This window comes from Mirounga leonina, unplaced genomic scaffold (genome assembly GCF_011800145.1).
Source record: "Mirounga leonina isolate KUSES-001 unplaced genomic scaffold, KU_Mleo_1.0 Mir_177, whole genome shotgun sequence".
Lineage (NCBI taxonomy): Eukaryota > Metazoa > Chordata > Mammalia > Carnivora > Phocidae > Mirounga > Mirounga leonina.
In genome coordinates, this window is record NW_023270459.1 from 6756491 (window position 1) to 6773992 (window position 17502).

The following is a 17502-nucleotide window of genomic DNA, read 5'->3' on the forward strand; positions in this document are numbered from 1 at the left end:
ATAAATAAAATCTTTAAAAAAAATTGTGTAGTTCCATCCATTTTAGGGATTGTTGATTTGTTTATTTGCATTATTATTTTTCCTGATTATGCTTTCTAGCCATTTTAATATTTTGCTGTTTTTCCCCCCAAAGAACTCAATTTATCAGTATTCTTTTTTTTAAGATTTTATTTATTTATTTGGCAGAGAGAGAGTGAGTGCGCGCATGTACAAGCAGGGGGAGAGGCAGAGGGAGAAGTAGGCTCTCCCCTGAGCAGGGAGCCTGATGGGGGGCTCGATCCCAGGACCCTGGGATCAGGACCAGAGCCAAAGGCATACGCTTAACCGACTGAGCCACCCAGGTCCCCTAAAATAAAATATTTTTTAAAAAAGAAATAAAGATAAAAATAGAATGTAATCAATTACAAAAGAATACTGATGGGGTGCCTGGGTGGCTCAATAAATAACATCAAACAAATAACATCATTTTTTATAAAAGGCTATTTAAATAACATCTATATTATTATTTCTTAATTTGTATAGTACAGACATTTTCAAATGATCTCATCCAATGGTGGATATGGATTTAACACATTTCCAGAACCCCTCTGTTCCTTCTCTCTTAGTTTCTTAATACACATATTACTAGTTTTAGTTCTAAAGTTGGTTATTGTTGTATCTTTAACAATATACTTACACTTTCTATTTCTTATTCCGTCAAGGACAGATGGTGCCTTTTCACTCTCAGCTTGAGAGGATGAAGATATTAACATCTCTACCTCCAGTAAGCTCACATCTTTTTTTGTAAATTCTCAGCTTCTATTATCTGTGCTGGTATTTCTACATCTTATTGGTATTCTGATCTGCAGTCATAATGAAGTCTTTCTGTTTTGTCTATAGGTTGATTCTAAAAGTTAAAAATAGCTTTTCCAGTTCTTTTGTTCCTTTTAAAAAATTGTGGTAAAAGATGCATAGCATAAAGATTACCATATTAACCATTTTTAAGCATATAATTCAATGGCATTAAGTACATTCACATTGTTGTGCAACTATCCCCCCTGTTAACCTTAACAATAAAAGGGTTAGTTCTTTTACCAGCAAAAATGGGTTTATTTGGGAATAGCAGAGAATCTCAATTTGGGACAAACAAGCTATGGCAAAACGATAGGCAAGTCCAACAAAGGAGAGGAATCTTATTTTATGGAGAAGAATGAGGAAGATGGGAGGGGTAGTTTTGAACAAATTCAATTGGAGAAAAGCATGAGTCCAAGGTGATGGTGGTTTCTCATTGGCTGAGTTGTAGGTGGAGGGTGATTTCTTATAGGAGATGCAATGGACATCTTTTTGTTATGGGGCCTGTAATTGATGATTCTTTCCTGTTGAGGATTCTTCTGTTGGGGTACATAATTGACAATTCTTCCTATAATTGATGTTGAATGATAAGGCTCCTCATTGTCACCTCCGCTTCTAGCTTCCCTGCTCCATTTTAGTGATATTTCTCTTTATTATTTTTCACACCACTATCTCCAGGACGTTTTCATCTTTCTTGACTGAAACTCTGTACCCATTAAACACTAACTCTTCATTCTCTCCTTCCCTAGCCCCTGAACCACCATTCTACTTTCTTTCTCTATGAACTTGACTACTCCAGATGCTTCATTTAGTGGAATCATGCAAAAGTTGTCCTTTTGTGACTGGCTTATTTCACTTAGCATGATGTCCTCAAGGTTCTTCCATATTGTAGCACATGTCAAAATTTCCTTCCTTTATAAGGCAGAATAATATTCCATTCTACATATACATCACATTTAATTATCCATTCATCAGTGGACACTTGTATTCTTTCCACCTTTTGGCTATTGTGATTAATGCTGCTGATATGATGTACAAATATCTGTTAGTCCTTGCTTTCACTTTTTCTCGGTATATATCCAGAAAAAGAATTGCTGGATCATATGGTGATTTTATGTTTAGTTTTCTCTGAGGAATCGCTGTACAATTTTCCACAGTGGCTGTGTTATTTTATATTCCCACATACATCCCAGTAATGCACAGCATTCCAATTTCTCCACATTTTGCCAACACTTGTTATTTTCTGTTTTTGGATAATAGCCATCCCACTGGACATGATGTTGTATCTCATCATGTTTTTTTTTTTTTTTTTTAAGATTTTATTTATTTATGTGACAGAGAGAAAGCACAAGCAGGGGGAGCAGCAGGCAGAGGGAGAGGGAGAAGCAGACTCCCGCTGAGCAGGAGCCCGATGTGGGACTCGATCCCAGGACCCTGAGATCATGACCTGAGCTGAAGGCAGACGCTTAACGGATTGAGCCACCCAGGTGCCCTCTCATCTGGTTTTGATATGCATTTAAATTAGTGATGTTGAGCATCTTTTCATGGGCTTATCGGCTATTTGTATATCTTTAGAAATGTTTATTCAAGTCTTTTGTCCATTTTATATACTGGGTTGTTTCTTCATTTGTTGTTGAATTGTAGGAGTTCTTTATTTTTTTTAAGATTTATTTATTTGAGAGAGAGAGAATGCATGCATGCGCTGGAGCAGGGGGAAGAGCAAAAGGAGAGGGAAAGAATCCTCAGGCAGACTCCCTGCTGAGCATGGAGCCCAACGCAGGGCTCCATCCTAGGACCCTGACATCATGACCTGAGCTGAAATCAAGAGTCAGACACTTAACCAACTGAGCCACCTGGGTGCCTCAAGTTGTAGGAGTTTTTTTATATATTTATATGTAAACGTATGATTTTTTTTTTTTTTTTTTTAGATTTTATTTATTTGACAGAGAGAGACACAGCGAGAGAGGGAACACAAGCAGGGGGAGAGGGAGAGGGAGAAGCAGGCTTCCCGCTGAGCAGGGAGCCCAATGTGGGGCTCGATCCCAGGACCCTGGGATCATGACCTGAGCCGAAGGCAGACGCTTAACGACTGAGCCACCCAGGCACCCCTGTAAACGTATGATTTGGAAATATTTTCTCCCATTCTCTGGGTTGCCTTTTCCCTCTGTTGATAGTGTCCTTTGATGCACAAAATTTTTTAATTTTGATGAAATTTAGCTTACCTACTTTTTCTTTTTTGCTGCCTGTGCTTTTGATGTGATATCCAAGAAGTTGTTGCCAATCCAATGTCATGAAGCTTACCCCCTTTGTTTTCTTCTGGAAGTTCTTTTTTTTTTTTTTTAAAGATTTTATTTATTTATTTGACAGAGAGATACACAGCGAGAGAGGGAACACAAGCAGTGGGAGTGGGAGAGCAAGAGGGAGAAGCAGGCTTCCCACTGAGCAGGGAGCCCGATGCGGGACTCGATCCCAGGACCCTGGGATCATGACCTGAGCTGAAGGCAGACGCTTAACGACTGAGCCACCCAGGCGCCCCCTTCTGGAAGTTCTATAGTCTTAGTTTTTGTTTAGGTCTTTGACCTATTTTGATTTATTTTTTGTATGTGGTGTAAGGTAAAGGTCCAACTTCTCTTATTCCTCTTCTTCCTCCTTCTTGCATGTGGATATCCAGTTTTCCCATCCCCATTTGTTGAAAAGACTGTCCTTTCATCATTGAATGGCCTTGGCACCCATGCCAGAAGTTATTTGCCCATGTACGTGAGAGTTTATTTCTGTGCTCTCCGTTATAGTCCATTGCTCTGTCTGTCTGTGTTTGTGCCAGTACTATACACCATTTTGGGTTTTTTTTTAAAGATTTTATTTATTTATTTGAGAGAGAGAATGAGAGAGAGAGAGCATGAGATGGGGGAGGGTCAGAGGGAGAAGCAGACTCCCCGCGGAGCTGGGAGCCCGATGTGGGACTCGATCGCGGGACTCCAGGATCATGACCTGAGCCGAAGGCAGTCGCTTAACCAACTGAGCCACCCAGGCAACCTCTTTTTTTTTTTTTTTTAATAATTTTATTTGTTTATTTGAGAGAAAGAATGAGAGAGAGCATGAGAGGGAGGAGGGTTAGAGGGAGAAGCAGACTCCCTGCTGAGCAGGGAGCCCAATGAGGGACTCGATCCAGGGACTCCAGGATCATGACCTTAGCCGAAGGCAGTCGCTTAACCGACTGAGCCACCCAGGCGCCCAGTACTACACCATTTTGAATGCTGTCACTTTGTAGTAAATTTTGTGATCAAGAAGTGTGAGACCTCCAACTTCATTCTCTTTCATGATTGTTTTGGCTATCTGGGGTCCCCTGAGATTCCATATGACTTTTAGAATAAATTTTTCTATTTTTGAAAAAAAATCGTTGGGATTTTGATAGAGATTACATTGAATCTGTAGGTCAATATGGGGCAATATTGACATCTTAACTGTATTAAGCCTTCCAATCCATGAACATAGGATGTCTTTCCATTTATTTGTGTTTCCTTTAATTTCTTTAAGGAACATTTTGAAGTTTAATGTACAAGCCTTTTGCCTCCTTGGTTTAGTTTATTTCTAAGTATTTTGCTCTTTTTTAATGCTAATATAAATGGAATTATTTTTCTTAATTTACTTTTCTGATGGTTCACTGTTAATGTATAGAAATGCAACTTTGCTGAGTTTATTAGTTCTAGTTTTTTTAAATGGAATCTTTAGGCTTTTCTACATGTAAGATCATGTTGTTTGTGGACAGAGACCACTTTACTTCTGCCTTTCAAATTTGGATGCCTTTTATTTCTTTTTCTTGCCCAATGGCTCTGGCTAGGACTTCTAGTACTATGTGAAATAGATATGGTAAAAGCAAGCATTCTTGTCTTGTTCCTTATCTTAGAGGAAAAGCTTTCACACTTTCACCATCAAGTATGTTAGCTATGGGTTTTTCGTATATGGCCTTTGTTATGTGGAAGTAGTTTCCTTCTGTTCCTAGTTTGTTGAGTGTTTTTATCATGAAAGGATGTTGAATTTTGTCAAATGCATTTTATGTATCAATTGAGGCAATGATATGGGTTTTTTTCCTGCCTTCATTCTGTTGTCATGGCATATTACTTTGATTTTCATATGCTGAAATATCTTATATTCCAGGAATAAATCCCACTTGGTTATAGTGTATAGTCCTTTTAATATGCTTTTGAATTCTGTTTGCTACTATTTTGTTGGTGATTTTTGCATCAGTGTTCATAAGGGATATTTGTAGTTTTCTGTTTGTTTGTTTTTGTTTTTTTGCATGTAGTGGCTTTGTCTGACTTTAGTTTCAGGGTAATGTTGGCCTCATAGAATGAGTTAGGAAGTGTTCCCTCCTCTTTTATATTTTTGGAAGAGTTTGAGAAGTGTTTGTGTTAATTCTTCTTTAAGTGTTTGTCAGAATTCACCATGTGTTCCTGGACTATTCTTATTTTTTTCTTAATTAAATATATTTTTTAAGATTTTATTTATTTATTTGACGGAGAGAGAGAGAGAGAGCAAGCACAAGCAGGGGGAGCTGCAGGCAGAGGGAGAGGGAGAAGCAGGCTTCCCGCTGAGCAGGGAGCCCGATGTGGGGCTCGATCCCAGGACCCTGGGATCATGACCCAAGCTGAAGGCAGACGCTTAACTGACTGAGCCACTCAGGCGCTCCTGGACTGTTCTTTATTGGTAGGTTTTGATTACTGATTCAATATCCCTACTAGTTATTGGTCTATTCAGATTTTCTCTTTCTTCATGATTCAGTCTTCACTAGGTTGTGTGTTTCTAGGAATTTGAACATTTCATCTAGATTCTCCAATTTGTTGGTATATAGACGTTCCTTTTTATTTCTTTTTATATCCTTTTTATTTCTATAAAACCAGTAGTAATGTCACCTCTTCTATTTCTGACTTTAGTTCTTTGAGTCTTCTTTTTTTAGTTAGTCAGTCTAGCTAAAGGTTTTTAAATTTTGATCTTTTCAAAGACCAACTATTGGTTTTGTTGATCTTCTCTATTTTCCTATTTTCTATTTTATTTATGTTTGCCATAATCTCTATTATCTCCTTCCTTTTGCTAGCTTTGGGATTAGTTTATTCTTTTTCTAGTTCATTAAGGTGTTGATTTGAGATGTTTCTTGTTTTAAAATATGTTTATGGCTCTAAATTTCTATCTTAGCACGGCTTTAGTTATATCCCATAAGTTTTGGTATGGTGTCTTTTCATTTTTATTTGTCTGAAGATATTTTCTAATTTCCTTTGTGATTTCTTCTTTGCTCTATTGGGTGCTAAAGAGTTGTTGTTTAGTTTCCACATATTTGTGGACTTTCCAGTTTTCCTTCTACTGTTGATTTCTAGTTTCATTCCATTGTGATCAGAAAAGATATCTTGTATGATTTCAGTCTCTTAAATGTATTAAGACTTGTTTTGTGGCCTAATATATAGTCTATCCTGACTGTCCCATGTGCACTTGAGAAGCATGTGTGCTGTGCTGTTGCTGGGTAGAGTGCTCTGTATCTATCAGTTAGGTCCAACTGGTCTATAGTGTTGTTCAGGTCCTCTATCTTCTTATTGATCTTCTGTCTTATTGTTACTTCCATTATTCAGAGTGGGATATTGAAGTCTCCTACTATTCTTGGAGAGCTATCTCCCTTCAATTCTGTCAATTTGCTTCAAATATTTAGGAGCTCTGATGTTTGACACATGTATTTTTATAATTGTTATTTCTTCTTGGTGAATTGACCCTTTTATCATTGTAGTATGCCCTTCTTTGTCTCTTGTAACAGTTTTTGACTTCAGGTCTATTTTGTCTGATAGCCATTCCTCCCTTTTGGTTACTATTTGTATGGAATATATTTTTCCATCATTTCACTTTCAACCTATTTATGTCCTCAGATCTAAAGTGAGTCTCTTGTAGACAGCCTGCAGTTGAATCCTGTTTTTTATTTAGCACTTACTTTTGCATTTTGTTATTTCTTTTATGTATGTCTTATAACATTTTTGTTCCTTATTTTCTCCATGACTGCCTTCTTTTGTATTTAGTTGATTTTTTTGTAGTGACACATTTTGTTTCCCTAAGTTATGACTTTAAAATATTGTTCAACACAGAGCCAAGTAGTGTACTGTGCTATTTATTTTCTTGTTCAAATTTTTGCTTTTGCTGGAGTTTTTAATTGTGTCTATTTTTCTTTTCTTTTTTTTAAAGCTTTGCCATTATTTTTTAAATTATTTTTCACCAGCTTTATTGAAATATAATTGATGTATAACACTATGTAAGTTTAAGATTTACAACATGATTTGCTACAGGTATATATTGTGAAATGATTACCACAATAAGATCAGTTAACACACCCATCACCTCACATAACTACCTTTGTGTGTGTGTGTGTGTGTGTGGTGAAAATATTTAAGATCTACTTTCTTAGCAAGTTTCAAGTATGTAACACAGTATTATTAACTTTTATCATCATGCTGTACATTTTGATCCCTAGAACTTATTTTTTAAATATTTATTTATTTATTTTAGAGCGAACAGTTGGGGGGGGGGGCGGCAGAGGGAAAGGGAGAGAGAGTCTTAAGCAGACTCCTTGCTGAGCATGGAACCAGACTCGGGGCTTGATCTCACAACTCCCAGATTACAACCTGAGCCAAAACCCAAAACCCAACCTGACGCTTAACTGACTGCACCACCCAGGCACCCCAGATGTTACTAATTTTATAACTCCAAGTTTGTATCCTTTAGCCACATCTTCCCATTTCCCTCACCCCTCAAGCCCTGGCAGCTACCAATTTACTCTGTTTCTATGAGTTTGACTTTTTTAGATCCTATGTACAAGTGAGATCATGAAGTATTTGTCTTTTTTGTCTTATTCATTTCACTTAACATAATGTCCTCAAGGTGCATCCATATTGTTGCAAAAGGCAGGCTTTCCTTCTTTTTTATGACTGAATAATATTCCTGTGTGTGTGTGTGTGTGTGTGTATACACCACATTTTCTTTATCAATGGATACTTGGATTGTTTCCATTTCTTAGCTATTGTGAATAATGCTGCAATGAACTTAGGGGTGCCCTTTGTTTTCTTTATCAAAAATAATTGAACATTTCTTTTCTGAACTCTTCATCATATATTCTTGCAGGCTTCACTTTGATTAGCAGAGACCTACCTTATAAAGGCTTTCCTCCTCCCTCTTTAATCTGGATGTGTTTTTCTCTAGGCCTGGAGCATACCTGTCATTCTGGATTTCCCCTTGTTACTGTCTTGGGTTGTATCCTCTGTTTCTTGGATTTCTTGTTTTCTTTCCCGGTTCAACCCTTCATTTTGTTGAAGGACATCTTCAAGTAATTCTTTTTTTTTTTCTTAAAGATTTTTTATTTTTATTTATTTGAGAGAGAGAATGAGATAGAGAGAGAGAGAGCATGAGAGGGGGAGGGTCAGAGGGAGAAGCAGACTCCCCGCCGAGCAGGGAGCCCGATGCGGGACTCGATCCCAGGACTCCAGGATCACGACCTGAGCCGAAGGCAGTCGCTTAACCAACTGAGCCACCCAGGGGCCCCTCTTCAAGTAATTCTTTATGAAAAAAGAGTATGGCCGGTAAATTTTCTTTGTTTTTCTATGTCTGAATATTGAATCAACTCTTACATTTGACTCTTTGGCCAGCTATAGATGTCTAGATAAAATAAGTTTCCCTTCAAATTATTTTAAATTAATAATCAAGAAATAAATTATTTGATATTTTCCTTTCCAGCTTTGTTATGTATTGGTAGTATTTTTTAAATTGCTTACTTTTCATTTTGAAAAATATCAAATCTATAAAAAATGGAATGAATGGTACAAAGAATACTTATGGACCTGTCACATAGATTCACTAATCTATAAGATTAAGATTTTGCCATATTTGCTTTACCTCTATCTATACACATATTTTTCTGAGCCATTTGAAAGTACCTTGTAGATATCATGTCACTTCACTCCTATGTATATATATCCTAAGAACAAAGACATCTCATACATAACTATAATACAATTATTGCACCCAATAAATTAATACAGATAAAATAATATGATTTACTTGATGTACAGCCCACATCATATCTCTCCAGTTGTTCAAAGAACCTTCACGACAGGTGTTTGTTTTCTTGTCAGTTCAGGACTCAATAGCGTTTAGCAGTCATTCCCCTGAAGTCTGAAAGTAGAGCTCCTCTGTTTTCCAACATTTAGTTATATAAAAAATCTGGTATATGTTCCTTCATAAGTGGTATTTTTTTTTTTCTTGAGCTTTTAGGATCTTTTCTTTTTTTCCAATGTTCTAAAATTTTGCAAAGATGTGGGTCTATTAAAAGTCCTTAAGCTGTTTGCTTCATAGGTCTTTTAAACACGGACACTTGTCTTTTTCACCTTTGGGGGATTTTATTGTATTGTTCATCTGGTAATTTTCTTCTCTCTGGTTTCTCTTTTTCTGGAGCACTTCTAAAACTGGATCTCCTGGATAGACCTTCTATGTCTCTTTTCTTTCGTGTCTTCCATCTCTTGGTCTCTATGTTCTGGAAGATTTCTTCTGTTGTATCTTCTGAACCTTCTAGATAATTTATTTCAGCATCATAGTTTTATTTTAGAGGAGCCTTTTCTCATTCTCTGATTGTGCCATTTACATAGTATCTTGTTCTTGATTTTGAATGCAATAACATTGAATACAGTTATGATAATAATTTTAAAATATCTATAATTTAATTTATTTTTATTTATTATTTTATCTATTATTATTCTTTAATCGAATTAGTTCTCTATCCTTTCAGGTTTTTTTTCCTTTTAGTGGAACTTTTTTATGGCAGCCCTTACCAAGCTAATACATATCTGTCTCCTTTTCTGTCTTTTCCTTCTTCCTTCTCCCTTCTTTCACCTCTTCTTCCTTCTTCCTTTTTTTCTCCCTTTTTCTGGAGTTATTAAAATTTCTTCACGGAGGTACTCTGATGTTTCATTTGTGGAGTTGATGTTCTGTGGCCCTGTATTCTGAACTAGGGGAGGGGATGGGACTGCACTGTTAAAGGCAGTCTTTCAAGTAACCCCCTTGTTTTTGACCCAGCCTCTTACATCCTCTGTCCTGCGCATCTTTGGAATCCTGTAGGGAAGATCAGCAACCACCTCTGTGCTGTGTCATCTGTTATCCCTTCTCTATCAGCTTGACAAAGTTGCAGAAACTTTTTTTTTTTTTAACTCTCTTCCCCAGATGGACCACTTTCTGTACTCTGTCATTATGGAAGTGTTCCCAGTTTAGTTCCTTACTATCATTTGTATAGGGTCTCAGGAGGGAGAAGAGAAGAACTGAGTGGTCAGTCTATCGTTTTGAAAATAACACCTGTTTCCTAGTCTCCAGTTTGCAGTTTTGAAGTCCTTGGCTGAGAAGAGACTTGGGAGGCTCGTGATGACAGTTGGGATGGACTGGCTATGCTGTAATAACAAAAAATTCAAAATCTGGATGGCTTAAAACAACACAAGTTTATTTCCTGCTCATTCTGCCTGTCCACTGAGGTTAGCAAGGGGCTCTGCTTCATGTCTCCCCACTCTGAGACCCAGGCTAATGGAGCAACTGCCATCTTGGTGATACCAGCTGCCGTGGCAGAGACAACCTGGTCAGCTGCTCACTGTCCCCTTAAGTGTTCCCCCAGTATGATACCCATCATTGCTCTCCACGTTTCATTGGCCAAAGCAAATCAGTAGACTGTGCCTGACATCAAAGGGGGGCAAAGTGTAGTCCTACTCTGTGCCTGGAAAATGGAAAGCTGGAAATGTTTGTTGAAAAAACCTATGGCCCACCAGAAGATTTTAGCATTTCAAGAGGTTGAATTCTTTTTTTTTTTTTTAAAGATTTTATTTATTTATTTATTTGAGACAGAGAGAATGAGAGACAGAGAGCATGAGGGGGAGGAGGGTCAGAGGGAGAAGCAGACTCCCTGCCGAGCAGGGAGCCCGATGCGGGACTCGATCCCGGGACTCCAGGATCATGACCTGAGCCGAAGGCAGTCGCTTAACCAACTGAGCCACCCAGGCACCCTGAGGTTGAATTCTTTTAACTGTTGTTGTTGTTTTAATTGGCACTGGAGTCAGAGAATGTGGGCTTGTATAAAATCCTGAGTTTTTTTTCCCCCATTGTATTATTTGTGATTAATTTTGATGACTGTTTTAAGGGATTGGAAGAGAAGTATTCTTTATTGGTTATGGACAAGTTTCATACAAAATAGGAAGCTATTTATATCTTCTGTATACCTGTTAATTTTTTTTATTTATGGATCTATCAAAGACTAAAGAAGTATTGAAAGTTCTTGACATAGTATTGTGTTTCTATAGATTTCTCCTTGTTTTTATAATAGTGTTGCATCCTTATTTACCTTGTCGATATATCTAGTAGATGGACCTAGTAGATGTACATTCTCTATTTTGTTTAAATAACCTTCTTTGTTCCAATTAATGGGGCTTTTAAATTCCTGTTCCACTGACCACGTATCTTCCTTACTCTCTTAGGATCTCCAACTGCTTCTTTTCTTTTTTTTTTAAGATTTTATTTATTTATTTGACAGAGAGATAGAGAGAGAGCACAAATAGGCAGAGAAGCAGGCAGATGGAGAGGGAGAAGCAGGCTCCCTGCAGAGCAGGGAGCCCGATGCGGGACTCGATCCCAGGACCCTGGGATCATGACCTGAGCCGAAGGCAGCCGCTTAACCGACTGAGCCACCCAGGCGCCCTCTCCAACTGCTTCTTAATTATTTTTCTGGATTCTAAAATAGCTAATTTTCAGAGCAACAGATGAATTGTTCATGCTCCTACTTAGACCAACACCCCCATTTGAACATGTTAAAGATTTTATTTGTTTTATTTATTTTAGAGAGAAAGAGGGACTGAGTACAAGTGGGAGCAGGGGCAGAGGGGGAGGAAGAGGGACAAGCAGACTCTGTGCTGAGCATGGAGCCCAACGAGAGGCTTGATCATGACCCGGAGATCATGACCTGAGCCAAAATCAAGAATGGGAGGCTTGGGGCGCCTGGGTGGCTCAGTTGTTAAGCATCTGCCTTCCGCTCAGGTCATGATCCCAGGGTCCTGGGATCAAGCCCCGCATCGGGCACCCTGCTTGGCAGGAAGCCTGCTTCTCCCTCTACCACTCCCCCTGCTTGTGTTCCCTCTCTCGCTGTGTCTCTCTCTGTCAAATAAATAAAATCTTAAAAAAAAAAAAAGAAAAAAGAATGGGAGGCTTAACCAACAGAGCAACCCAGCACCCCTGAATGTGTTAAAGAAAAAATAACTCTGACACTTGTTAGAATGGTAAGAAGGACTTTATTTGAGATTATGGCAAATTCAGGCTCAACAAAGACTAGTGGGGATTTATGGGCAAGGAACAGTGTGAGGAGGTCAGTGGTTGGGAAATTATTAAGAGGAGATGTTGAGGGCGGGGGATTTTTACTAAACTGGCCTGATGGGATTCTTGCAAAAGGCAGGTCAAGGGCTCAGACAGCAAGGGTGGGGGATGAGGAACTTGGTAAGTTATCTGGGTAGGTGATGACTTAGCAGGATTCTTTGCTAAGACTGGGCTGGGCAGGCCAAAGACAGGATGGGGGCCAAGGTCAAGACCTTGTCAATAAGAGGGCTCCGAGGATCCTGACTGATGTGTGGTCTGGGAGAGAGTATCTGTTACACCTCATGGCAGCCTCTCTCACCCACTCTGGAACTTTGCTTCTATAATTATTCTCCTTTCTCCTGCACGTAGTTTTTCTCTGTCCTACATCACTTCCATCAGCCCAGAGACATTCTACAATACTTTCCTTCTTTAAAAACACAGAAACAAAACCCATCCTTACCTTACTCCAGATAACAAAAATTAACTCAAAATGCATCCAAGACCCAAACATAAGAACTAAAACTATAGAACTTTTAGAAGAAAACTTGCAGGGGAAGCTTCAGGATATTGGATTTGACGATGACTTCTTAGATATGACACCAAAAGCACAGTCAACAAAAGTAAAAATAGATATATTGGACTTCATCAAAATTTAAATCTTCTGTGCATCAAAGGACACTGCCAACAGAATGAGGACAACCTACAGAATGGAAGAAAATGTTTACAAATTGTATATTGGATAAGGGGTTGATATCTAGACTTTTTGAAGAACTGTAACTCAACAGCAACAAAACAAACAAAACAAAAACAAACAACAACCCAGTTCCAAAATGGGCAAAGGACTTGAATAGACATTTCCACAAAGACATACAGATGGCCAACAAACACATGGAAAGATGCTCAGTATCACTAATCATTAGGGAAATGCAAATCAAAACTGCAATGAGATACCATCTCACACCCATTGGGATGGCTACTATTTTTTTTTTTAAAGATTTTATTTATTTATTTGAGAGAGAGAATGAGAGAGAGCACATGAGAGGGGGGAGGGTCAGAGGGAGAAGCAGACTCCCCGCCGAGCAGGGAGCCCGATGCGGGACTCGATTCCGGGACTCCAGGATCATGACCTGAGCCGAAGGCAGTCGCTTAACCAACTGAGCCACCCAGGCGCCCGGGATGGCTACTATTAAAAAAAAAAAACAAACAGAAGATAACAAGTGTTGGTGAGAATGTGGAAAAATTGGAACCCTTGTGCACTGTTGGTGGGAACGTAAAATGATGCAGCTGCAATGGAAAGCAGTATTGTCGTTCCTCAAAAAATTAAACATAGAATTACCATATGAACCAGCAGTTCATGTCTATATATATATACCCAAAAGAATTGAAAGCAGGCTCTGAAAAAGATACCTGTACACCCATGTTAATAGGAGCATTATTCATAATAGCCAAAAGATAGAAGCAATGCAAGTGTCCATTGATGAATGAATGGGTGAACAAAATATGGTATGTACATACAGTGGACTATATTTAGCCATAAAAAGGAATTCTGACACATGCTACAATGTGGATGAACCTTGAAGACTATGTCAATCACAAAAAGATAATTACAGTATGATTCCGCTTATAAAAAAAATACTTAGATGTTATGGACTGAATTATGTCCCCCTTAAATTCCTTTGTTGAAGTGTAGCCCCCAATGCGACCACATTTGGAGATAGGTTCTTTAAAGAGGTAATTAAGTTTAAATGAGGTCTTATTGGTGGGGCCCTAATCCAGTATGACTCGTGTCCTTGAAAGAATAAGAAGAGACACCAGGGATGTGTGCACACAGGGGGAAGACCATGGGAGGACCCAGCGAGAAAGCCGCAATCTACAAGCCAAGGGAGAGACCTCAGGAGAGACCAACACTGCCAACACCTGGACTGTGAACTTGTAGCCTTCAGTACCATGAGAGAATAAACTTCTGTTGTTTGAGCCACCCAGCCTGTGGTAATTTGTTATGGCAGCCTTAGCAGACTAATACACTGGAGTAGTCGAATTTATAGAGACAGTAGAATGGTGGTTTTCAGGGGCCGAGGGGAGAAGGGCATGGGAGCTGTTTAGTGGGCATAAAGTTTACGTTTTGCAAGATGGAAACAGTTCTGGAGATTGCACAACAGTGTAAATGTACTTAACACTGTAGAACTGTACGTAAAAATGGTTAAGATGGTAAATTTTATGTATATTTTACCGCAGTGAAAACAAAACACCTCCCTTGAGGCTACAAACCCCTCCTACTAGGGTACTGTTTTTCTACTCTGCTTTAGAGCCAAACTCCTGGAGAGAGTAGTTTATATTTGCTGTCTCTGCTTCTTCACATCTCATTTTTTTTCTTGAACGCATTCCAATCAGGATTTTCCGAAACTGCTATGTTCTGAGTCATTGACATAATTCCAACCCATCAGCGTTTTTTTTTTTTTTTTTTGGATCCCTTGCTCCGCAAAATACTTGCCCCCCCTTGGCTTCCTGGTTTTCCTCTTGCTTCTGCCTTGTTGGATCTGGTTAGCTCCTCCCCTTGATTCTGTCTGTGAGATACCCCAGGGCTCTGCCCCAGGCTTTGCACGCTCAGCCCATGGAAACCTCATCCAGTACCAGCTGCACACTGGTGAGTCTCAAATCCCATCTCCAGCCCCACCCTCCTTTGGAACTTAATGCCGGGACATCCACCTGCCCACTCAGCATTGTCGTGAGGATGTCTAACAGGCATCCAAAGTCAACGTGCCCAAAGCAATTCCTTGACTTCTTTAGAATCTGCCACCTCCGTTGTTCGCTCTCTCAGTAAATGGCACCACCTTGCAGCCAGGTCAAAAAAATAGGTGCCCCCATAATTGCACACCAAAGACCTTAAGAGTCACCTTGACTGGTCTCTTCCTATCTCACCCCATATCCAACTCACTTCAATATCCTGTGTTCTCTGCCTTTAAAAATCTCTCCAGGATCTGATCCCTCCTCACCTCCTGCACTATCTGCCTTGGCCAAGGCCACCTTCTTCTCTCATCTGGATGACCGTGGCTGCTTCCTTGCTAAATGAACAAATGAATAAATGCTGTAAGTGTTGAAATTAATGATACAAAGTATAAATGTACATTCCTGAGGACATCATCAGAAATATAATTGATCACTTTACTATGCAGGGTGCAGGTGAGAACAGGTGATCATATATCAGCATATATACTCCAGAGAACTAGCAAGTATCCTCACTCCCGTCACCCAGCATCTAATTAAACCCAGTAAAATAATGCTAGCATCACCAGGAAGTTAGTTAACATGCATGGCATCTCTTTTGGCTCATTGAAAGGAAATTAGCATGGCCATTAGAACTTTAAGAGGGAAATCAGAGAATCTGAGATACCGACGATGCAAATAACCAAACTATCAGAGAATGAGCTGTTTTGCTTAGGATGGTTGATGGTTCTCAGAGGAGAAAGTGTGGTCCTCGTTTCAAAGAGTAGGATGTCTGACCCCACCCCTGGGCCTCATCTGCTTCCCCCACACCAGTCCATCTCCAGGGGTTGGGCTTATGATCTGTCACTTACCTCTTAGTAACAGAAACAGCTGAAGTTTAGGCGTGTATTTTTTTGTTTGGCCAAAACGAACACATCAGAGTTGCAGCATTAAAATGTTTCTGCTCTAGGGCACCTGGATGGCTCAGTCATTAAGGGTCTGCCTTCAGCTCAGGTCATGATCCCAGGGTCCTGGGATCGAGCCCCACATCGGGCTCCTTGCTCTGCGGGGAGCCTGCTTCTCCCTCTCTGCCCCTCCCCTGCTCATTCTCTCTCTCTCTCACTCTCTCAAATAAATATAATATTTAAAAAAAATAAAAATAAAGTGTTTCCGCTCTATAGGGGCGCCTGGCTGGCTCAGTTGGTGGAGCATGCGACTCTTGATCTCAGGGTCCTAAGTTGGAGCCCCACATTGGGTGGACAGATTACCTGAAATAAATACATTAAAAAAAATAAAAATAAAATGTTTCTGCTCTTGGTGGGAGGAGTGTTGCTGAGAAGTGACCACTGAAGTGGAGCCATGGTGGGGGGCTGGGAGTGGGGGTGGCCAGGTGCACGGGGCGGGTCCCCCTACTGCAGTGCAGAAGGTGATGTGCCTTCTGGGTGGTGCAATCTTGGTGTTACAGGAGTCAGCCATCCTTGGACAAGGCAGAACCCTGAGAACTAGCACAACTATTGGCAGGAGTCTGAAACAGAACCAGAGGAGCTTCCGGCAGGGGCTGTGTGGAAGAGAAGAGAGAGAGAGAATGGAATAGAAGAGCCACTTCGGGTGGGCACTCCTTCAGCACCAAGTCACCACTCCTGTGACATATTTCACTGGGGACACAGGTGATGGAGTCTGTCAGTACAGCTTACAGCTCCTTTGTGTTTTCCTATTCAGTCCATTTCTTGCTCCTCGTGCAGAAGCAGCTCTGATAGTCCCAGGCTCCCACAGAGGCAGAGGCTAAGAACAAGTCCGTCCCTCTGCAGTGTTCAGCCCCGTTTTTCCCCTCCCAGGACGGGCCACCTGCTCTGCTCAAGTCCCCAAAGAGCCCCGTGTGCCTGGAGTCCTGGTGTCTCCTGCCAGCAGCAGAGGGAGCCCACACTCTATGGAAAGGGATCAAGTTCCTCATAATACAAAGCAGAAAATACAATAATTGTTTTTTGCCACGCAGTATGTCCTTACAGATGACGCTTTAATCTCCCTCGTACATCTCTGTTGCTGTAAATTCATGCTCCATTATGGCACCATATGCCCGGATTCATTCCGAGAAAGCCACAGTGAGCTTGACGGCAAGCTTGGACTCCAGAGCTGTTTATGCCTCATGTTGGATTACATATTGTTCTCCCACACATTTAAGGGTTACGTCTTAATAAGTTCTTTGATAATCCGTTTATCAGCCTGGATCCTACAGTTGATTAGTCATGTCATGGGAAGGTACCACTGAACCCGCTGACAATCACAAGATGCTGGAGGCAGAAGGAAAGTTTGGCCCACTTAAAAAAAAAAAAATCTGAAGGCACGAAACAACGGAGTGGGGTTTCATCTGATTGCGTAGCAGCTGCCGATTTGCCTTCTCATCTGTTTCTAAGTAATAGATATTGATGCTTCTTTGCTCAGCACAGGCCTATTTTACATACAATTGCATGCGGTACACGGAATGGCATTTTTTCAAAACCCTGTTGGGCTGTTAAAGCTAGGCTTGATGTCAGATATCAGGATTCGGGCTCTTCCTGCAGCCGAGCCATGCTG